The sequence below is a fragment of the Hyposmocoma kahamanoa genome, unplaced genomic scaffold (genome assembly GCF_003589595.1).
Source record: "Hyposmocoma kahamanoa isolate Upper Pololo Valley unplaced genomic scaffold, ASM358959v1 93, whole genome shotgun sequence".
In the NCBI taxonomy this organism is placed as follows: domain Eukaryota; kingdom Metazoa; phylum Arthropoda; class Insecta; order Lepidoptera; family Cosmopterigidae; genus Hyposmocoma; species Hyposmocoma kahamanoa.
The window spans coordinates 25722145-25745766 of record NW_020654810.1 but is presented as its reverse complement, the minus strand read 5'-3'; positions in this window follow the sequence as shown (position 1 = coordinate 25745766).

The window sequence follows — 23622 nt, the reverse complement described above, 5'->3', positions numbered from 1 at the left end:
TTCGTTCTGTGTACCGTCTAGGCTCTCGGGTTTCTCTCAGAGAAAAGTTTAAGGAGAGTGGTATCATGACTGTGGCATCACAGTACATTTACTCAAATATTTTATATGCCCGTAAAAATATACATAATTTCAATAAGAAAGAAGATATATGCATAATATTAACCTTAGAGCTAAATCCAAACTCATGGTACCACGATTTCGTTTAACCAAGGTAAACAACTCTTTTATGGGGAACTGTATACGTTTTTACAATAAGATTCCGGAGCATATATTAAGTTTACATTTCCTATGTTTAAAAAGTACATTAAAAATATTTTGATCGAAAAATCATATTACAAAATTGAAGACTACGTGTTAGATAAAGATGTATGGAAAGACGACATGGCTCCAGAATCCACACAAATTTGATTCAAAGTGTATTCCATAGCATTTAAGTTTATTTGAAAAGAGCAATCTCTAGAGTTTCTTGCTCGTTCTTCTCAGGGAGGTCAGCGTAGTGAACGAGCAGTGGCTTAAACGTGACGTTTTGAAGTGTAAATTTATTTTACCTATGGAATAAATAATCTTTGACTTTGACTTTGAATTGTCAACTAACGAGGAAATTAAAATGAAGTTCAAAAATGGCTACCAAGAATTTTGGCTACCAAAAACCGATCCCGCAATTGTACCCTGGATTGCGGTCAATCGTTCAACGATTCTTGATATCATTCCCATCGTCATATTTGTGTGAACGTGGTTTTAGTGCTGTGACAACGCTGCTTACTAAAAAGAAAAATCGTTTGCTTGTTACCGAACGTGGTCACTAGCGGCTGTTCTTGAGTAAATTGGAACCTGATATCAAGAAACTTATTAAACAGCATCAGATTCATCCTTCACATTAGTTTTTATATTAGTATCGATTACTTTTGTTTTATTTTGAATAAAAGATACTCTGTCTGAATACTATAAAGTTGCGTTTCAATAATCATTCAAATTGGCAGGTGTAGCACGCAAGAGTTTACTTGAGACCTTAGCGCTGTTGTTGTACTACCTACTGCGCTCATGTCTCAAGTTAACTCTCGTTTAGAATGAATGTTTAATCTCCCCTAATATACCTCACAATAATTAATTTAATTTGAAGTTATAGTAGTTTTTAAGTAGGTGAAAAAATGGGGGCGTTAAAAAATAATTTATTCTCAAAGTTGGCAGTAGACAAAATAAGTTTGGGAACCCCTGGTCTACGGCGTAATATCAAGCGCCATCGTTGCCAAGTCCTCCCGCAGGATATATTTGACGATATTTTTTTGTTTATTCGTGCGTTCAGCAACCCGCCTGCCGCCGCCACGATCGCCACGATATTTACAACAAACAGTGAATGTATCGACATAAAAAATCGTCTGTTTAAAGGTAAAACCACCTAACTGACATTTTCCACAAAAAGTCTTTCATTTGTATAGCTATGGTAAGAAAATCACTATCCTTCCGCAAGTTTAACAAACAAGCTCAATAACAAAAAGCTATAAACTCAATAAGGGTTTTATCTGCAAAAAGATGGTAATTTTCTTACATCATCATCGTCATCATGGTCAGCCAACATCAACCCACTGCTGGGCATAGGCCTGTTACAATAGGTACATAATTTGGAGATTTTTTGTGGAAAATGTCACTTATGTGGTGGCCTTTAAGCAGACGAATATTTTGTGTACAATAATGCAACTTATTCCACGCTTTCATTAATGTTTATACCGCTTTCCGCGTTTGTCACAGCGCACCTCATTGTTTTGTTACCAACAAAATGTATCAGTAATAACAATAATACAAATTACTGTACTTAGTTAAAAAATTAAAATTAATTTACTATTTATTTGTCTCTTTAGCATAAATGTAAATCAAATTGGTACTTCTGTCCAAGTTGAGTCTTTGATGTGAACTCGCCACTTTCAAAGACGTCACAAAACTAATTTGGATATCGAAGAATAATTTAATTCCTAAGATATCGGTATCCTCGATGGACTTATACAGTACACGCGCCGACTCCCTGATATACTCATATCTATTAAGTTCACGTGTTTTGCTGAAAATCTTGCTTTGCTGAAATGTATTTGATTTTAATGTACACATATACTTCTCGTCGGCAGCCATTCTCTCGAGCGCACGACTGGACATCTGTGCATTTAGTTTAGTTGGTTGAAACTTTTTATGCGCGATTCCAACCTGCGAATACCAGGCGGTTCAATAATGGATGTCGACTATAGACATTTGTGATAACAAAGGTCCTTGATGCCATCAGTCACATGTTTCGGTGATTATGCTAGTAGCTCTTCTTGTCCTTCAGTTGGGCACGAACACTGATAACAACCTGACGTAGCAGAGCCGGGATTCACAAGGAATTCCTATTAATCCCTTGAATAGGTGGACGGGGTTGATCAGTATTAGTTTGTTTAGTGTTCCAAGTGGTGATCGGAATGCTGTTCGGAATTCGGTTTCAATGTCGACAACGTGTGGGAGGGGGCGGAAATTAGCATTGTTAACGTGAAAGTTATTGTCGGCGAACGAGTTGCCGCAGTTGCTGCGGCTTGCCATTTCACCTTTACTTTAGTTTCATATTGGGAGTATACCCACATAAATATTTAGGTATTCGTAACATGATGCCGTTCTAAAGTTTTGACCACTTTGAAATTAAATGATAAAAGTTTTATAGGTATCAGATTTCGCAAATAAAATCTTTGGCTTCATAATTTTAAATTTTGACGTTATTCATTTGTTATTGTTGATTAATTTTGTTAAAATTCATGCAACTATTTAGTATAAGTTCTAACGTTTTAACTTTTGCAGTGCAAACAAGTGACACGTTAACAACGTGTATGGAGCGGAGACAAATAAGGACCGATTTGCTCGATTCTCCAGTCTCCACGACCCGTGCTTAAGGTGAATCATGACGGTCTGCGAGCCATTGCTGAAGCTGATCTAGGGAAACTGTTTGATGTAACAATATCTACAGTACTAACAATAAAAAAGGTATCATGCGAATTGTCCAAACAAAGATGAAGGAGCTTTGAACCGAATTATTTTTGATGAAAAATGAGATTCTTTACAAAAATCGCAAACGATCAACACGTGGTTGAACCTTGGCGACAAGCCAAAATAGTATCCATAAATGAAATTTACCCCAGGAAATTATACATTAATCACTATTACTTCTTAATTTATAATAATTTCGCTGTGAATTTGGCTGGAACTAAATTCATTCCGTTTGGTATGAATCGACAAACAAAAATGAGATTTAATGCAAACTACAAGATCTCTGCTTAGGTATGGACTTTTGGTTTAGGGTAACTAATCTGAGTGTGAAAAATTGTTTATTGTTTGATGTTGCCGTGTATGTATATGTACACATTTTCTTAGTGGCGTGGTTTGTTAAGCAAAACATAACATCTTTAAAAGAACATGTACATCGGTGGTAGAAGTGTGAGGAACCCAAATAGACTGGTTCTACAATTATAATTCTATATATCTTGCTGCAGAAATCAATGCATGTATAGCCAAGCAGTAATGTCAACATTATTGTGTTCCGGTTTTGAAGGGTAAGGGTGGTGGTGAAATTACAGGCACATGGGACTTGTCTACTTATGTCTCAAGATGACAGGCGCAGTGGTAGTGCCCCTCAGATCTTTGCAATTTATAGCTCTGAGTGGCACTGTAACTGTTATGGACAGGCGTGTAGCTCACCATCAGGCGCAACACTTGTTCGTCCCGCCATAAGAGGTTATAAAAAAATGAAAAAAAGACATTAAAATGTTACCAAATAATTATTTATTCAGAAATGTGCCGCTTAAGATAAAATAAGATAAAAATGATTACAGTGACTGATTTATTAAAATAAATGTTGACATAGAGTTAGTCTACTTGTTATATTGTGTATATATTTAAAAGTTTGCCATTCACAAGTATAATTTTATTTCTATTAAATTACTCAATTAGTCTTCTAATCCTTGGGCATGTCCACTGATACTCATAATTCAATTAACTTTAAGTAAAATGTTGCTTACCTAATCAGGTGAAATATGACGTTTCATCTCACATTCAGAGCGCGTACTATCGAATAAACTATCTTCACCTTAAAGTGATGCAGTTTGAAGGTCTCCATCATTCTCCTTACCGCCCTGATTTGGTCCCTGCGATTGCCACTTTTTGAACAATTTAAACATTTGTCTACAAGGGAAACAGTTTGTTATTGTGGAGCAATCGAAAATTAGTTCCACAACTTAATTCCGATTCCCCACTTCTATGGCAAAGGAATAAATTCGTTTTTAGCAAGATGACTTAAGTGCATTGATAGCATGGGTGCATACATTAATATTAACGTAAAACATTGAAATCTACATAGAACTTATAATAAAAGTCTCTCGGCCTACCGACTATGATCGGGTTCGGTTAGCGGCAGACACACGCGCGGCCCGCGGGGGCTGGACATCCTGGCGGAGATGGATAGGCGGGGAAAGCTGCGTCGCCGGAAGTGCGGTTGCAGGAACGCCGACGGGCATTCGAGAAGTGGCGCGAGAGGCTGGAGCAGTCGTGGATCTCGCGCCAGTGCGCCGTCGGTGCAATCCTGCCCAACCACGAAGTCTGGTTCAGCAGTTCTGGACACTCCCGCCAAAAGGGAGTGCTATAGCACAGAAGCTAGCTACATTCACATGATTGGTTCCTACCAATTTAAATGGTCATCCGTTAATGGAAAATGTTGACGCCGCTATGCCACAACAACCCAGTCCGGGTTAATGGCATCTAGCGGCATTTCTCAGTTTTTGTAAATAAAGTGTATGTCCGCCGCTGTGGTTTTGTCTTACACGTACAAACCGCAAGGACGGCTCGGACACGCGCGACGGCGGCACTGAATGCAGCACATATACTATATCTATAAATAGCGACGAATGCTCCGATACCTTCGTCACTTGCCATAAACATGCATGCATTAATAACAGCTTGCAAGGACGCGTGTCAGATTACCGGAATTGTTGCTAAATCTGCTCGGTGGAATGCATCGGCGTGCGGTGAAGGTGGCGGGAGGAGCTGCGGTGTAATGACTTGAAAGCCGGTGTCAAGAACAAAATGAAACGGCTTGCCAACGGCGGCGCCGGCGCAGGGAGCTTGGTGAATCGGGGAAGAGCCTGCGGCGCGGCCAAGCCCGCTGACCTTGCAGCCAACATCTTGTTCGCTGCTGCCGTCGCGCTGTTCTTGGAATGCAATGCTGCAATGGTTTGTTGTAGAACGGCGCAATTGTTGTTTTAACATTTAAGTTTTACCATAACTTATACTAAGTGGTTATTAGAAACCCCTTGGCGCAGTAGTTGTACATTACCTTAATGTATTTTTGGGTACGTGCATGGTAAAAGACACCTTTATTTTGTACAACTTTTTGAATGCGTACTTGCAAACTAGGCGTCTCAAATAGCACGAATACTCTTTTTTGACCCTTGAACTCTGTTTCTCAAACTACTGGGCTACCTTCTGAACGCGACCTGAGCGCGTACTATATTATTCTATTCTCTGCAAATATTTTCGATGTGTTACTTCCAGATATAGTGGAAGTCGATTTTCAACCCAAAAACGTGGTATGTATCAAGTTATCGAGTTCTGTTTTCGCGAGTGTTACACATAGGAAAGGAAATGAAACCATTTTTCCGGGTTTAAATCGCGTATATTTGTTTTTTCAAACAAACCGACGTTGCGGGTCCTTTACAGGTCCCATGGTCACGGTTGATTGAGGTGGTACAGTCTTCAACCAGTTATGTCTAATATTGATGCAAAACACCCTGTTTTTTTACTATAGTTACAATAGTTATTAATTAAATACATTATTTTTAATTTTACAAAGAAAACATTCCAATTTACGCTACATTAACTTTTACAAATTGTTTTATTGAATGAATTTTTATTAAGTTCAATTTATTATTAATAATTAATAATAGAAATTAGAATAAACTAACACATATTAATTAGTACTGCAGTCTTATGTCTGTTTGGGATTTTTCATCAGAGGAAATACTGGATCCCAAACGGGTGGTACGGAGAAACCATATTCCCCGTTGAAATTAGGATGTTTTTTAATTTCAATGGCCTCTCGCAGCATCCTGGGTTGATAACGGACTTCTTTTGCAAGGACCTGGGGTTTGCCAAACTTTATTGAATGTGTAGGTTATATGGTTTCTCCTTATATATATATATATATATATCGGCTTATATATATATATATATATATATCGATTTTATGCATTCTATGTAATCAAAAGCAGTTTCCCGAATACCACATATTTCAAGGTTGAGTAGCTGAATCTATACTCGGGCAAGGGATATACTCGTAATTTGCAATTTAATTGACAATAGGAAACCGACGAAGGGAGTGGACGTGCGTTTATAGATCTGCAGTGCGGTGCGGCTCCTTTCCTTATGCAAATTACTCTTGTCGTGATAACACCCCTTTTCGCTGCCTTTCCTCACCCACGTAAGATGACGCTTTTGGAATTCATAATATTAACAGGTGCCCAACTAGATATACTCAATCAAGATTTGTAGGACGTGTATATGCGTTCCGAGGGCGTGAAGGGAACTAGCGGCCAACATTTGCCCAGCCGGTTGTTGCCATTCGACTTATTATTAGTCGAATGCGTAGAGCCTGTTTACGGGACATGCGCCTCATCTATGTACCGTTAGCATCCGCTGCTCTGAGAAAGAAAACCTGCTGTTGTCGCTATAAAAAGAACATTGCAGCTACAGAAGGCGAGTTGCCCGTTGGACGATTTTAATATTCCCAGTAAAATTTATCCACAGTGAGAAACAAAAAAAACTAGTAAATATAAAATTATATAAAATGACAAGCTTCACCCGTGTCGACAGTGGCTCTGGTCGGTCGGTCGGGCTCTACAGCAGAGTGCGAGGTCACCGCAAAATTGTATTCGTCAATTGAAACGGCAATGAATTCTACAGGGGTTGCTCAGAAAACTCTTAATAATAATGCTACCATACGCTACCCTGGGCTCAATCTAGGTAATTCACTATGGGACACTACCTAGTAAAAAACGTCTACACATAAAGTAAATATACAACTTTCGGTAATGATTTGGACCACCATCTTCTGAGAAGGTAATGTAAAATAAACCTTTAGAGAGGAATTACTGTGGTCAAAGGTTTTCTGTCTCTATTAATGAGAGAATAACCGAGACGCCTTTAGTATTTATTTTATTATAAGATAAATACAACACAACGGAATACAATTGTCACAAGACGATGATGTGAATGCCGCCCTCTTTTCTACACTACAGTGACTGTTGTAATTTTGTTTTTATAGTCCAGCCAATTCAGATTTATTGATCCAGGCTTTGCATTACATACCTGAGCGTCCAATGACGTACGTGATTTACAATGGCCGCTTGCTCTTTACCTAAATGATAAACGAAAGTTGAAAGTTCATGTAATAACTGTTTCAAAAATAATTATGAGTATAACTACTAACGCCGAAGGTATGGATGGTATGACTCGTGATATGGTCATGCTAACTTTGCCACGAACGCTTAAAGTAGTAAACGCGTAAATTACTGCGATCGTAAAGTTATCTATTCAACATGGGGTCTTTCCAGAAGCTTGGAAGGAGGCACTTGTGAAACCCCTACCAAAAGTTAATAACCCCACAGAACTAAAAGATTTCCGACCTGTTAGTATACTTCCTTTCTTGTCGAAAATAATTGAAAAAGTCGAAGACCTTACCGAGTTTTTGAGTTCCAATAATATTTTACCTTTGAAACAGTCAGGATTCCGAGCTGACCGCAGCACAGCGGCCGCCTTAATGGATGTTATTGACGATACCCTCGCCGGAATCGATGTAGGGAAGGGATCAATAATCTCTTTACTTGATTTTTCGCGCGCGTTCGATACCATTAACCATGAGCTTCTTTTGGCCAAATTATTGTTTTACGGTTTCGACAAACAAACGTTAAAGTGGTTCTCTAGTTACCTTAGTGATCGCTCACAGCGAGTAGAAATTATTGGTGATACTGGAATCAAATCATTCTCGGAGGCGCTTCCTATAGGCCGAAGGATACCGCAGGGGTCTATATTGGGTCCAATCCTCTTTAATTTGTATAGCGCAGACTTACCAATTAACATTAATAATTGTAACCATCATATCTATGCGGATGACGTTCAAATATACTTATCCTTTAAACCTGAACACACATTATCTGCAGTAGCTAGTATCAACGCCGATCTTGAAAGAATTAGTGAATGGGCAAATAGAAACTGCTTAGTTCTAAACCCGCACAAATCAAAGTTTCTCGTTCTTGGATCTGCCCGTCAAATAGAGAGAATAAATGTTTTTAATCCCTTATGGATAACACTCTTAAGTTCCACAACCATGTTGTAGAAACAGTTAAAAACTGCTTTTACAGACTTAAAGTTTCGTATCAAGTACGCAACTACCTGGATGTTGATCGTCGCATTATGCTCTGCGAAGCTTTGATTCTGTAGAAGCTGAATTATGCAGATACTGTCATTGGTGACTGCCTTTATGGCTACACTAAAAAGCTTATCCAACGTGTTCAGAACGCTTGCGCTAGATTTTGTTTTCCGATCCCGCGACGGGCTCACGTTACCCCGTTTCTCAATAAGAGCAATCTAATGATTATGAAGACTAGGCACTCCTATCATTTTGCCTGCTTGCTTTTTGGCATTGTTCAGACAAAATCACCACTCTATCTGTACGATAAACTCACTTTTTCTGGATGTCCAACTAGATCTGTCCAGCGCTTTTTGAGTACGCAACACAGTACAGCAGCATTTCGTGGCAGTTTTCGTTATGCTGCCACGAAATGTTGGAATAATATTCCACCAACTTTTAGAAATTGTCACACTGTAAAATCTTTTAAATTTAGATATAAACAGTATCTTTTGAATCAACAGAAATTAACTTAGCCTGTGCTGTGTTGTATAGATGCTATATTGGCATTTACTTAGTGGGTTCCTATATTTTACTCTTAATATTACATTACCCTGCAATACCAATGAACATTTAATTTAATATTTTTACCATTTAACTGTTAAGTATTTTATTACATTATATTGAGTTCGTACTTGTCACCATATATTATATGGTTCGGCGTGTCGTTGCAGCGCGTAGTGGTACTTCCTAACTGGCCGGTGTCTCCGGAAGACCAGCGTTGGGGTGTTGCAAAATGCCTTGACTAATGCTGAGTAGACGTCGGTTTAGCGTTATACCTATATCTAGGCTTAAGAATGTAAAATTTGTAAATTGTAATATGGCATAATAATTATTATGACACTAATAAACAATCTTTCTTTCTTTCTTTTCTTTCTAAAGTCCACATCACAGTGGGCGGTTACACTGTGTAGTAGGTACAACAAATCAGTTCTTTGTAGCTACGTTTACTGTTAGCGATACGAACACAATGTTATAACAATAAATATGCTCAATTTAAGTTATACTTGGCGAGACCACGTGTTGTATGAATCAAAAGTAAATAAAATGATTGATGACTTGTCGATTAAGCCCAACTTTACGGAAGTGGCGTAAATGAGGTGAATGTGTTTCCGATTAAACTGTAGGCGATTGAAACAGTTTTAAATTAAAATAACTATAACCCAAGCAATGCAAAAGGTGCAAGCAACTTTACACTATTTATATACCTACATTGACTACGTTCGATGCAACTAGCTCTAATTTGTACCGCAGCCGTCGCCGCCCGCGCCGCACAGTGGGCCCAAATTGATAATTCTTGGACATCGGAATAACTTGTGGAGTATCGAGCTACTTTTTTTTTATATGAAAAATAATAACTTTCCTAACAACTTTTATTCTTGTATAATTTCTTGGATAGTTGATAGATTCCGAGAAAAAAAAAATATTATTTTTGTATGGAGAAATATACATTTTATTTTTTATCTCAAAATATACGAAAATGTAATGTGTGTGGGTTACTTAAATAAACCACACACATTACATTTTCCCTACATTTTATTTACAGTATAGGTCCAATCATTCTCCATCAAGAAAAATAATCCATCTGCAGATTATTTTTTCTACATAGAAAATGATTGGAACTATACTGTAAGTAACCCCACACACATTACATTTTCGTATATTTTGAGATAAAAAATTAAATTTATATTTCTCCATACAAAAAAAATTATTATTATTTTTCTCCGAAACTATCAACTTTTCAAGAAATCATACAAGAATAAAAGTTGTTAGGAATGTTATTATCTATCGTATAAAAAAAATTAGCTCGATATTCCACAAGTCATTCCTATGTCCAAGAATTGTCAATTTGGGCTCACTGTGCCGCCCGCGCCGCACGCTCAACGGCTGCTGAAGTGTGGCAGCGACCTGTTCTCTGTCTGTTGCACTACTCACTCAGTGCATAGGTTCATCGATGAAACAACCGTTATGTGCAGGCAAGTAAATAGGCAGCACGTACGCAACGACTCACTGTTTCTTTTTTATAACACCATTGTGTAATTAAATGGTTGATGCAAACAGCCCTCAACCATACAGTTGAATATCCATGCATATGTATGATGCGATTATTTATCATGGTATGGTTGACTGAGTTATTTTTTATTGAATGAGTAAATACATAATTATGCGCATAATAATCACCTTCTTTAAACATACATATATTTTCATAGAAGTTAAAGGCACCTGCAGACAATGTATTGGGAGTTAAAAGAGATTATTTTTTATTAATAGACGCATGTAGCATTTAATTGTTTCAAAGTTATCTGTTTACAATAAAAATTCGATAGTAAACATTTTTATCCTATAGTAATGACTTAAATGCGCTGTGTAGGTACTGATGTATAGCAAAAAAATTTTTAGGGTTAAGTTTTTTGATCAATATTTGGTTGTAGTGCGCTAACGAGGCCTGTTGAGGTCATAGTTGTGGTTGAGGCGTCCGCGGCGGCGCCGGCGCCGGTGGCGCGGAAGACTGACACACTTGATAGCAACACTATCATGTGAGCGGCGAGCGACATCGTGCCGGCGCCGCATCGTAATGTACCCAAATACATAAAATACATTCTTACCGTTCAACTTATCGGTAATTGCAGTCAACGACTTAATGCACTTATGTTCATTATAACTTATGCCTTGAGAGACAACTCCGAGAAAGCTCATGTCGCTCCAAAAGTATGACCCTATAGAGTAGCTTGTGACAGTCGCGGCAGCTGGGAGTACAGTCCACTGAAAAAGTGCTTGATGTTACGAGTTTGAGCTTTAAGACCTTCGTTCACATTATTCTATAATAATAACAATAAAAGATGATCAGGTAGCCAAATTCAATAAAACTTTCGACCGTCTTTCGCAAACCAACCACCACGAGGCCTTATTTGTCATACGTTTTTGTTTATTCGTTCCAAAATTCACTTACGTCCTCCGCTGTTCACACCTTCTACGCCTTTGGAAATTTGAGTCTTTCCTCCACAATTTAGGATTTTTTTTCTAAATTGTCCTTTGAATGACCGCTCATGGATCCAAGCTTCACTTCCAGTCCGATTCGGTGAGTTAGGAGTCAGTAAAGTTTCTAGTGGGCAACACTAGAAACTTTATTGACTCCCCGGCTTTTCTCTCTTCGGCAAACAGCACGTGCAGCCTCTACGGTAGCATCCTTTGCCCTTCTTTGGGTTCCGTTTAGTTGTCGTGTTTGGCCGAGGCCAGAAATGCCTGGACGTCCAAATATCCCGACGTTGAAGTTCCGTCTTTTCCACCCAGAGGCGCTGGGACGAGTCGCTCTGCAAGATCGTTCAAAAAGAGCCCGTCAAAACGGATACGACGATATCCTACCTAAATGAATATTGTACGGTCTACGACCGACAATGCGCTCCATCAGCACTTTACGCCATATTGTTGTAATTTAAATCAGTTCACGATCAGCCATCGCGCAGTGTACTCATTTCAATCATCAATCTATCAAAATGTATCATTGTCAGTAATCAAGCAAATAAATCTACTTATCAATTAATTATCAAACTATCATTTTATAAGATTACGGATACACCGTACAAATACAATTTAAAAAATACTGTCAAGTGCGAACTTAACGGGAGACTGGTGTGTGTGTGTGTGTGTGTGTGTGTGTGTGTGTGTGCGTGTGCGTGCGTGCGTGCGTGCGTGCGTGCGTGCGTGCGTGCGTGCGTGCATTAACGTCAATACATAAACTAATAATTTGACATAATATTTTCCGTTTCCATGTAGCCTTTCGATAAAAGCCATTTTGAGTTGTAATTATTTTACATTCCCGTTGAGTACACGAACATATTTTCAAAACTTTATTAACATAATTGTAAAGCCTTCCTCACAGGTATACACTGGATCTCTTTGCAAAAGAAGTTCTCACTGCGCTCACTTTGCATACCTCATGGGATCGCCTTGAAATCGCCATAGGATCATCAGGACGAAATCCAATCAAACGGTGTTGTTTAATAAGCAGGGCAAGAAGGTACGTCTGTCGAACGGTTAAAACTTCACTTTCACAATAAAGATCTCTCGCAGGACGCAATCGGGGCTTAAACAAACAGAGCTTCAGAATCAACCGCTGTGCTCTTTCCAAAACGACCATATGGGACCTCGCCGCACCACCCCAGGAAACGATACAGTACGAAATAATAGAGTAACAGAGTGCCAGATATAAATTTCTTATCAAGTAGCCATCCAACACATGGCGAAGTTGTTTGAAAATATAGGTAAGCTTTCTAACCCTTTGGGCGAGCTTGCTAATGTGGGAATCAAATGCGAGCCGTCTATCTATTAACACATCTAGATACAATAGACTACGTCAACTCCAAATGTGGGCAAGAGCACAATGTCCCTACCGGTAAAGAACACGAATGAGCTTGAATTGTATGGTTATCATAACTAGTAGGATTCCTAATAGAGAAGGGTATAAATTTTGTTTTACTAGAATTCAAAGTCAACGAGTTGAGGGCCAGCCAGTGACATACATCATTAAAGCTTGTTTGAGCCAGGTCAAATACTTCCTCCCAATTATTCCCATGAAAAGTCAAGGTTGTGTCATCTGCGTATGAAATAATTTTGCAGCTGTTTAAAGTAAGATTGCACAATTCGCTAATGTAGCAGAGAACAAGTGTGGGCCCCAAAATGCTACCTTGAGGCATTCCACAAGTTATGGCTGCTTCACTACTAATAACATTACTAATTTTTACACATTGCGTGCGATTTTGAACGAAAGTCATTTAGTAACTGCAATTGTGAACCCCATATGCCGAAAGATCGTTCCAGTGCTACCACAAGTTTTCGAAATGAGACTGTGTCAAATGCTTTAGCCAAATCAAGGAATATTGTTAAACATTTTTTATTGTCTTCCAGTTTTTTACTACATGACTAATAAAAGTGTGTAGTGCATCGTCAGTGGATTTACCAAACTTAGAATCGGACAATAGTTGTTGAGCTTCAAGATAATTAGTTAACCTTTTATTAATTATCTTTTCAAATATTTTAGATAGTGTAGAAAATATAGGTATAGGGCGGTAATTGTTGACATCAGTTTCCGCTCTGCTAGACTGGAACCACTATGGAGTTTTTTAGCGATTTAAGGAAGACTATTTTTTAAACACAGATAAAAGAGATCCGTAAGAGGTGGAACTATAAATCTTTTCATACATTGGAGACTTTTAGCATTTATATTATCCCAACCTACTGAACACCCAGTTTTTAAACCCATGATAATCCCTTCCACTTCCTCGTATGAGTTTCATGTAAAACGAAGGATCCACTAGGATGTTTCATTGAGTTGTTTAGGAAAGCACCTGTTCTCGTCCGTATTTAATATGTCATTTTAGGGCCGATAGTAGCGAAAAATGTATTTATTTCATTTAAAGGTTCTAAGTCGGTCTTATCAGCAAAAAATAGTTCAGTCGGGATGGTTTTGTCTTATGTAGATTTGCTATATATTTTATTGTATTCCAAAACTTCTTATTATTCCCTTTTGCTAAATGTATTTGTTGTTTTTCGAATTCTCTTTTTACTCTTTTTAGTATATTGTTACAATAGTTTCTATATCTTCTATAAGTTATTGTCAGAATTTCATTGTCCGGTTCCTTTCTAAGTTTTGTATGCATCCTATCCCTGTTTCTAATGCAACGTACTAAACCCGTGGTTTTACTACTTGTCTGTTCCTGGGTAATCTCAGGGTTAAGGTGTTAAAAAGTGTATTTGAAAAGGAGTTTGGGTATTGACTACAGGCACTACTCTCGATCAACAACTCACACTGCTGTCTGCCTCCGATTGGGGGCAAGAAGAGTCCACCCCCATCAATGCACGTGTGGTAATGCTGTTGACGAATTTGGCCACCATGGCCTCCCGTGTATACTCAATAGCATTATCTTACGGGCCTTCACCAGCTCTAAAATACCGGCAGTTCTCGAGCCCACTGGCATCTGTCGCAGTGACGGTAAGAGGCCTGACGGTATGACTGTCGGTTCATGGAAGCTGGGCGACAGCTAGTGTCGGACGCTACCTGTGTGGACACTGTAGCCCATGTCCTTGCAAGCGTAGGCGGCGCAGGCTCTGTGGCCAGAGCGGCCGAGAACCGCAAAAGGCTTAAATACACCAACCTTGCCCAGTGCCACGGCTTTGTGCATTTTGTGGTTGAAACCCTAGGCCCCTGGGGGCTACAGACGAAACTTCTAGCGAACAAGCTATCGGATCGTCTCATAGAAGCCTCCGATGGCCACAAGCCTGGCAGCTATTTCCGCCATAGAATAAGTTTTTGCAATTCAAAGGGGAAATGTTGCTCGCCTTCTGGGCGCGATGCCCCAGGGTACGGGCCTCGACGAAAGTTTTTATTTATTAACTTTCTTATTTTTCTATGTATCTAGCTGTTATAAGTAGTTTAGATATGTGTAATTCATACATAATAATTACATAATTTTGTATGACTGTTTATTGCCATATTATTTATTAATAAAAAATTATATATTGCGTAGTCGTTTCTACAATAAATTAGGTTATATTTTCTAGACATAAGATTGTATATATTATTGCGGTCAATGAACGCTGTTATTATTTTAAGGGAGCGACATTTCGCATCGGCCGCAGTTATTCATGTTGCGCGTATTTGACCGCCGTCCATCTATTACAACGCCTCTTATACAAAAGTCCGAAGACATTCGATACAATACAAATTCTAGTTGTTGCCGACAAAAATAAAATAAAGATTCAAACAAGACACTGCAAAAGACACTGTACTTCAGACGGCCTTACAATGAAATACAAATTATTGATGGACACTTTTATTTACGCATATGTTGTTGTTCGTTCAGATGGAGGCATATAGTTACTATTATGATGTCAATGGCATATTGATTAAAATAATGCGGAAATGATCCACTCAGTGAATGCCGTTCGTGACTATTGAGCGTTGAGACGACGGGCGGCAGTCGGAGTGCGGAGGAGACGCTGCTATAAATATGTGTACTTGCTGCGTGCTGAGTGGGGTGGGGGCGGGGACGAGTAACGTGCTGAAAATTTATCACGGCGGTTATAATACCTTCGAGACGATGTCTTAATTTTTTACCGACCGATCAGTTAAAGGTCAATCCATCATTCTGTTCTTCTATAAGTGTATATGTCAACAGGTTACGAAATTACCTGTTGCCGTTTCACTCTCTTTGAAAACAGAATTTTAAGACAGTCTTCCGATGGCCACGTTGAGGATCCCATTTTTAAAGTATTCACATAGCCGTTTTGTACGTGCACAAGGTGATATGAATGTGTTCTCACCGCTATGTAAATACATTTCTCGATAATGCGATGTGTGTCACGTTCGCATTAAGCTTTAACCGTTCCCATCGCAGAGGCACAGACGAACGCGCAACTTGGTATGCGCGACTGGCGACGGCCATTTTCTAATGATATTCACCTGGATATCTATAAACTGGTGCCTAAGGTGGACGCTGTATTTAAACGTGAACACTCTTCAATTTCATTACTCAGTGTTTGCTTTCTTTTTTGTAAAAAAATGAAGGGTAGTATTTAACCGCTCACCACAAAAGCAAGTTTTCACATCAAATGCCACTTCCCCAACAAAAGTACTGATTGCATAATTTGTACATCAAAATATGTACATCAAAAGAAAATTAATTTAGCCTTATGCCCTAAAATTAATGCATAACATTTTATCGCAATGCATATCCAACATCTAAATGCATATCTAATATTTCTGACATACAACAAACGTATGACCACAAATTTATGAAAATATATTTCACTAAAAGATATCTCACTCTATCGGAATGAAACACCATTTTATTTGACATAATGGTCTAATTGTACAATTAGTCCAAAACAATAAGATCAACAAAAAATTTAAATTGCACACAAACATTGCAACAAAGTCTAATGCTTGAAAATCGTAGTATTTCTTTTTTGTATTTGCAAGTAAAGGTTCAATTTAGTTCCAATATTATGAATTGGTTACAAGAAAATCGGCTCTAAAGCTTGAAATAAAAAAGCTGAAAATAATTTAAAAAATGAAAATAACTTTTATTAACCTTTGCCCAGCAGTGGGACATAATAGGTTAATAAAAAAAACTTTTTTTTATTTAGTAATGCGGGTATTGCTTTCGCAGGATGTCCACGCTTTCTTTTCTGTCCGATTAGAACTTTTTTGGCGTCTGCTTGGTATATTATTTCCACATATATGAGCCGGATCGCGAGCCCTACAACATGACTGTTTGCATTTATAGTTTTGGAAAAAAATAGGACAGTTTTATTTGCACAGCGTTCTGGCTTGTTCTTTATTCGGGTATATTGTACCAGACTCAAGATTGGATGCGAAAGAGATAAAAAGTCCCGATTATTTTCAGTAAATCAGATGACATTTTCGAAATAATATTGTGCAATATGTGTTATTCGTTATAATATTTAAAATATATTTATTGTACGTGATTCATTGTATAAACGAAGATAATTTGTGGAGCAACTTTTGAGAAAAATTGTGGAAATATTGTTAAAAGAATTGTTATTTCGTTTAGGGTTAATTTAAATTGATGTGCAATCAGTATTTTTGTTATGTAAACCATATTTTTGTTAATAAATGAACACTTTCGTTGTACACTGAGAAATCAGCAGAGGTCTAGTTTTGATACATGTTTTTAAATTGTTTTTGATACTAGTTTTGTTTATTTTTTTAGATGTGAAATTTATTTGATTATAGGACATAATTTTATATGCATTTAGTTTTCTGATATGCACTTAAATATTTCCCATAAATAAATAACCGTTTTAGTAATGCCTATTCATTATCGCCTTGAAAATGCCCAAGTTGTAGCGTTTAGGAAATAAGTCAGCAGGCAAGGAATTCCACTCCATAGCAGCTATGGAGTGGAATTCCTTGGATTCCTTCCACTCCAAAAACAGCTGCTGTTTACAAATAAAACTATAAAAGCGCAACGCTTCGTGCGAATTGCAATATCCACAGCATAGGGGTGGAACCCAAGCCTACCTTTAGTCCCCCGGTGATGGAAAGGGAAAGGCGGAATTAAATCGAGCAACTCCCTCGCACACTCTCTGTAATAAATCCAGTAGAATACCGATAATCAGGCAGCTTTACGGCGGCGTTTAAGGCTCTGCAGCTTCCCCTCTACTAAATCCGAGTCACCTATAAACCTCTTGGCAGCCTTTGCAACAGAATCCAAGGTGGCCAGTTGGTATTTAGCGAAACCATCGGTTAGGTGGCAGCAGTACTCCATACTCGACCGGACTTGTGCTTGGTACAGCTAAAGCAACTATTCCAGGGTGTGCTTATAGTAACCATAGAGAAGTGGTTCACCTTTTCCTCATATAGTATAAGCTAAGGTCGTTGTAGTACCAAATCCACATGATCCGCATATCGTTGAAGTGATAATTGTCCTTATCCAAAACATTATTATTTGTTAGTATTTAAGGCTGGTAACAAAGCCCTCTTGTCAACCCCAACCCGCCCCAAACGGGGCATCTCCTCTTAAACAAGTGGCACGTTTTGAGTACCTTGGTCACTGGGTCACCGAGAACTCCTTGATGATGTAGACATAGTGAGCGAGCGCAGGCATCGGCCGTACGTTGTAATATGTAATCCCGCAGGTTTGCGCGCTGTGATGGGGGAGTTAAAGCTACTCTTTTCATCGCGTTCTGTCAGATTTTTTACGCGTGCTATCTGTAGAAAAGCTACACTAAAAAGACGGCAAATGCTCTGTGTGTTCAACTTAATAATGGATGTAGGATATTGTTGGGACCGCTACGCTTTTTCAACGCTTCAGGCGTGTTCGACGCAAGAGAACTGCCTCCCTGATGCGTCGCGTGCGTGACAGTTCCAACAGCCTCGTACGTTTGATTTGGGAGTACCTGCCCTGCTTGCGACACGTGGCAGCACTGGAATCAAGTTCACATAAGTTCCAGAGGCCCAATTTATAATATACTGTAAATGTACAATTGAATTTAATTTATAGTTCAAACTATGTGTATGTGGTTGATATAATTGATTTAATTTGGTTAATCGTCATTTGAAATTTAAAAATGAGGTACTGTTGTGTGTAAATAAAGAACATATTATTAATTAATTCCTTCAAACGCGTACTTAAATTGGCAAAAGAGCTAAATGCGGGCCACACGATTTAAGGTTGTGTAGCGATCATCAGAGATAAATGTGTTTTATTGGCGCTCATTTCCCTAAACGCAGAGATTTTAGATTCACGGCGAGGTCTCTTTTTTTTAATATTTATATACACGTACCTACTCCACGCCCTTTTCCTCAAAGAAAGGCGGCGAGCAGCGACTTTGATGCGAATTATTTGAGCGCGGCGTCATCGAGCATCGCGCACGGTTTGCCAAGAATAAAAAGGGAAATAAGAAAAGAAAGAAACAGAATGGACATTACCACTGCACGAGCCAATGCGCGACTTACACGGCGCACTACCATTTTGATATTACGTTTCATTGATCTCTTGCAACCCTTTCATTGCCACTGAGCGTGGCGCGGAACTGTAGAAACGGCTATAAAAAGTTAAAGTGAAACATAAAATAGTTAACGGTACGAAATTGAGTTGTGAATTTCACATGAGTACCTTCAGAGCGTATTTTATACAATCTGAACATAAACTGCTCTTCAAAAGACATTTTTGGGTTATAAACAAATGTATTAGTCGCTGTTGTAATACTTCATTAGATGTATATGCATTTATAGTATAAGTAACATTAACAGCTTAAAACATATATTAGGTAATCATATACTAAACAAACGATACAGTTGAATAACAAATTAAACAGCTACCGTACTATACAGCCACTAAGACAACACTGGGAGTACGACAAGATCAAAAAAATCTACGCAAAAATGAAACTGGGTCCGTAAATTTTATTGAATTGACTTCGGTAGGGATATCTGCAGTATTAGGCGGTGCGAATTACGTTTGATTGAGGACAATGTCTTTTATACTATTTTGGGTTTCATTTTCGGATGTCGCGCTTTTTCACGGCTTTTTCACGTCTTCGCGGGGAATCGCAAAAACATATGGGCGGCGCCTGCATGTGTTCATGTCAGCACAGCTGTCTTTTGCCGCTCCAAAATGGTGTATTATTTCTCCCTCAGTAATTTTATATAAAATCTGTCCGAATGGTGATATCCCCCAACACACAACAAACTCAACAACACTCAACAAACTCGCACCTGATCCCAAAACGTCAACGAAAAAAAATCATTAACCCTGACACCTATAAAGAAGCAGCCCTATATTGATATACTTTTTAGTCCTTTGATAAACAAGCATAACTTGCGCGTGGTAGATTCACTTACACCACTTATGTACATGATTTCACAAAACAATGAAATTGCATGGAACACAATTAGAAACATTCTTAGTAATTTTTTGCAGGTCCAAGAGTTGAGAAAATTAAGATTTATAAAGCAAAATATGTAAAGCAAGCAACCTGCATTTTGTATTACACCGGAATAAAATACATAATCAGGTAGGAATTGGCGAAAGGTTCGCGAACCTGAGGGAGTCATTAGAAATACAACAATCGCCGTAATTATCTTAACAAATATCGTAAATTATGAGCTGGGTGGTTACTGTTTGTGTTCCAATTAACTTTATTGGATGTTAAGTTGTCACTCGCAACCGGAGAGGGGGTGCCAAGGGGGAAGCCACGACGTCGTTTCTTCGATAATGCGTCCTGTGACAAACGAGTACGTTGTGACGTCTTTGATAAACTTTACTACCGACACGTCCAGTGAACTGCGAGCGCGAGAACGAGATGGTTCCACCATTTATGCGACAGTTTATGAGGCGCGAGACAAAATAAATTATTCATAAGTAATCCTGCTATGAAAGTGTAATGTACAATAGTACACACGAACTGCTGTCGGCGAGCGCGAAGCTTTATCCTGCATAGGGCATGCAAACCGGTTACACGATTAACTGGAAAATACCGCATAACTGTCCATTTTGTGACTCGGTTTTCAGCTAAGGAAAAACTGGGTTTTTCGGGATTTTCGGTTTTGTCTTCAAACTATTAAAACGTAAATTCGTAACTCATGATATCATAATATCCTAGTTAATAATAATAAATAAACGTTAATTAAATGCTAGAAACTCGGGTACCTAACTACAGGCCAGCGACAGAGTCGTCGAGACGGAGACGGGTAACTTTTGGGATAGCGAGAGATGAGCGAGCAGTATAGCAACAAATCCGAGTCACCTATGCTCTTGACAGCGTTTTTAACTGAATCCTAGGCAGCTAATTGGTATTCAACAGTACTATCCTGACAGCAGTACTCTGTACACGATCGGATCTGTGCTTGGTACAGCTTTTTGAAGCAACTGTCCCGGTGTGAAGTAACGCCTCACCCCGGAAAGGATGCCAAGTTACCTGGCTGCATTTTTGGCCATGAATTCTATGCATGTTCCGAAGTTCAGACTGAACATATATATAAGATATATCACAAAATGTCGTACAGCAAAGTGACTCCGTTTTATGGAGAATAGACGTTTTAGTAGCGTACAATTTTATAAGTTTGGCACTACTCCAATCAGAGACAGCCGAAGTGTCAAATCCAATCGACTAATCATAGACTCTCGACAAGACTTGATTCTTTTCCACTGACCCTTGCGTTGATCAAGTACCTATCTACAACTGTGCTGTCATCAGTATACCTGAAGATACATGGAATTAACATATCGTTGATATGCGGCAAAAAGAGTGTCGCGGACCGTACGGAAACCTGACGCACTCCGGAACTCTATCGCCCAATGAAGTGTAATAATATCGAATCGAATAAATCGAACGCTCACTCAAAAAATCCGAGATCCAATTGCAATGTCATTCGAGCGAAGCTTGCTTAAGCTTTGCGTGCTAGATCTTGTCAAAGGCTTTGTAAATGTTTTAAAGACACTGCTAGTGCTTCGCGTACCTCCTCTTCTATAGCCTCGTTCCATTATGTGAAATGCATACACAAAAAGATCACCCTCTTCGGAATCCGTACTGGCGATCCCAGAGGAAGTTGTTGTCGGGGTGATGGTTATTAAAACACGTTTCATAGTCTTGCAGAATATGGAAGTGCTTGAGACGGGTCTATAGTTGACGGGTCAGCATTACTTCCTTTTCAGGGCACAGGTTACTTCAACGACCTCAGGCACACTGTTACGAAGGATTATTGCTGAAATTCCATTTGGCCTGCTAGCTTTATTCACGGTTAGACTCCGCTGAGTTCTGAGTACCTCTTTTTAGCATGACGCAGACACGTATTCTGCAAAGAGTGAGGCAAAAAGATTCGCCTTCTCTTCCGCAGTATGGGCCAGCGAGCCGTTCGGCCTCAGCAGAGATGGTAAAAAAGAAGGACGACTAAAGTTCGTGACAGCTTTGGCCAGAGATCAAAAAGACTTGCTAACCGAGACTGACTGGTTATTTTCGGTTGAAAAAACTGGTTTTCAAAATCACTCGGTTTTTCATGCCCTAATCCCGCACGTACTTACATAAACCACATCTAAACGTTTACAATTTGTCAACATTCTTTGTTAAAAATTGTACCTTAGGTCACGTACCTGGAGCTCTTTGACGTTTAAAAGTGACAGTTGGTTTAACATAGCCAGTGCCCGAATTGTGTCTAGTTTATTGAGAGTACATATTATGCGCCTTCCGCTCGCTGGCTCCGCGCCAACATTCGGCGAGTTCAACGGGACTACTTTTTATTTGTGTTATTTAAACCGGCAAACGGTCAGCCGGCCCACCTGATCAGAAGGGTAATCGTCGCCTCCAGACATTTGAGACTGAGGAAATGTCCTTAATATCGCAAATACGACGCCGATGGTATAGTTGTGACTAATGGCAACATTGAATGTCGGATTGGCAACATTGACGGCTTTCCTGTCGAACTTGCTCGCTTGCTCGCTTGTCGTACTTGCTTTGAAGCGCCGTGTCTCTCTCTCGCTTCATATAGGTACCTCTTGCGCACACAAATTAACAACACAAATCATTTCTATTTAGCTGTGAAACATACATATAACAAGTCCCACTATGACTTTGATCTGTTTGCGACTTGCACTGCGACAATTAGACGAACTTTAGGTTTGAATTACTTTGGACAACAATAATTGCAGGTATGCTCAAACTGCTCTTATATTATATACAAATGGTTTAATGTATATACGTATGCTTGAAAATGTATATATGTAACGTATGTATGCAATTGTAGGTAAACTCGTGTGATATTTATACTTACAACTAAATTGAACTTTAAAATGTAAAGTAAAATAATCCATGATCATTCTTCTGAAATTTTAAGAGTTCACTGTTGAGACTTTTGATGTTATTTAACTTATATAAGTACAGGGTCAAGAGTACGTCATGTTTGACACTTAAAACTTAAATCCAACTCTATGCCGCTTACAGTAAGAATGGTTCAAAATACAAAGTGCCAAGCTTGATGTGCTCTTAACTGTACTAGTTTCTATAGCTGTAAACCTCCCTAAAATAAATATGTTACGCTGCCTCCTCCAGCTCTTCAATCCAGAATACAGCATGGACTTTGTGGTTGAAGTAGGTAGGGTAGTGCTACCGAGACAACCATATCACCAGTAAAAGGCTTTAGTTGTTAGGCGAGTTAAACTAGACGTATGGCTCTGTACAACAGATTTACCAAAATGTTTTCCTTACGTCTGTTGGCGAGAGATGTGCTTTACTGTATTATTTAAGTCTGTTCAAATCACCTAATCTTATCAATGAAGAGACACAGGGCTATGTCGCGGGACGCTCGTACTCGTACTCTTGCTACTTTTGAATATGTAGCGCCCCCAGACTTGATATATGTCTGTGGTAGCGCCTCTAGCTTAAGCAGCGGCTGTGATGAAGTGAGGCAATGGAGCGGCCTGGCTCGGCTGCGGCGACAATGATTTGGAACTAGATAAGCCCCTCCGTTCTAATCAATGTTCGCACTAAGCTGATACTCGATCTCGACGTTTTAGTTTATAAATATAGCTGTAAAGCCTTAGGTTGAATTTGGTTGGGACTAAACTCTAAGAATGCAATTGACTTGTGAAATTAATTTTGGTCACGAATATTATGCGGCAAAGCGATGCGAAGCG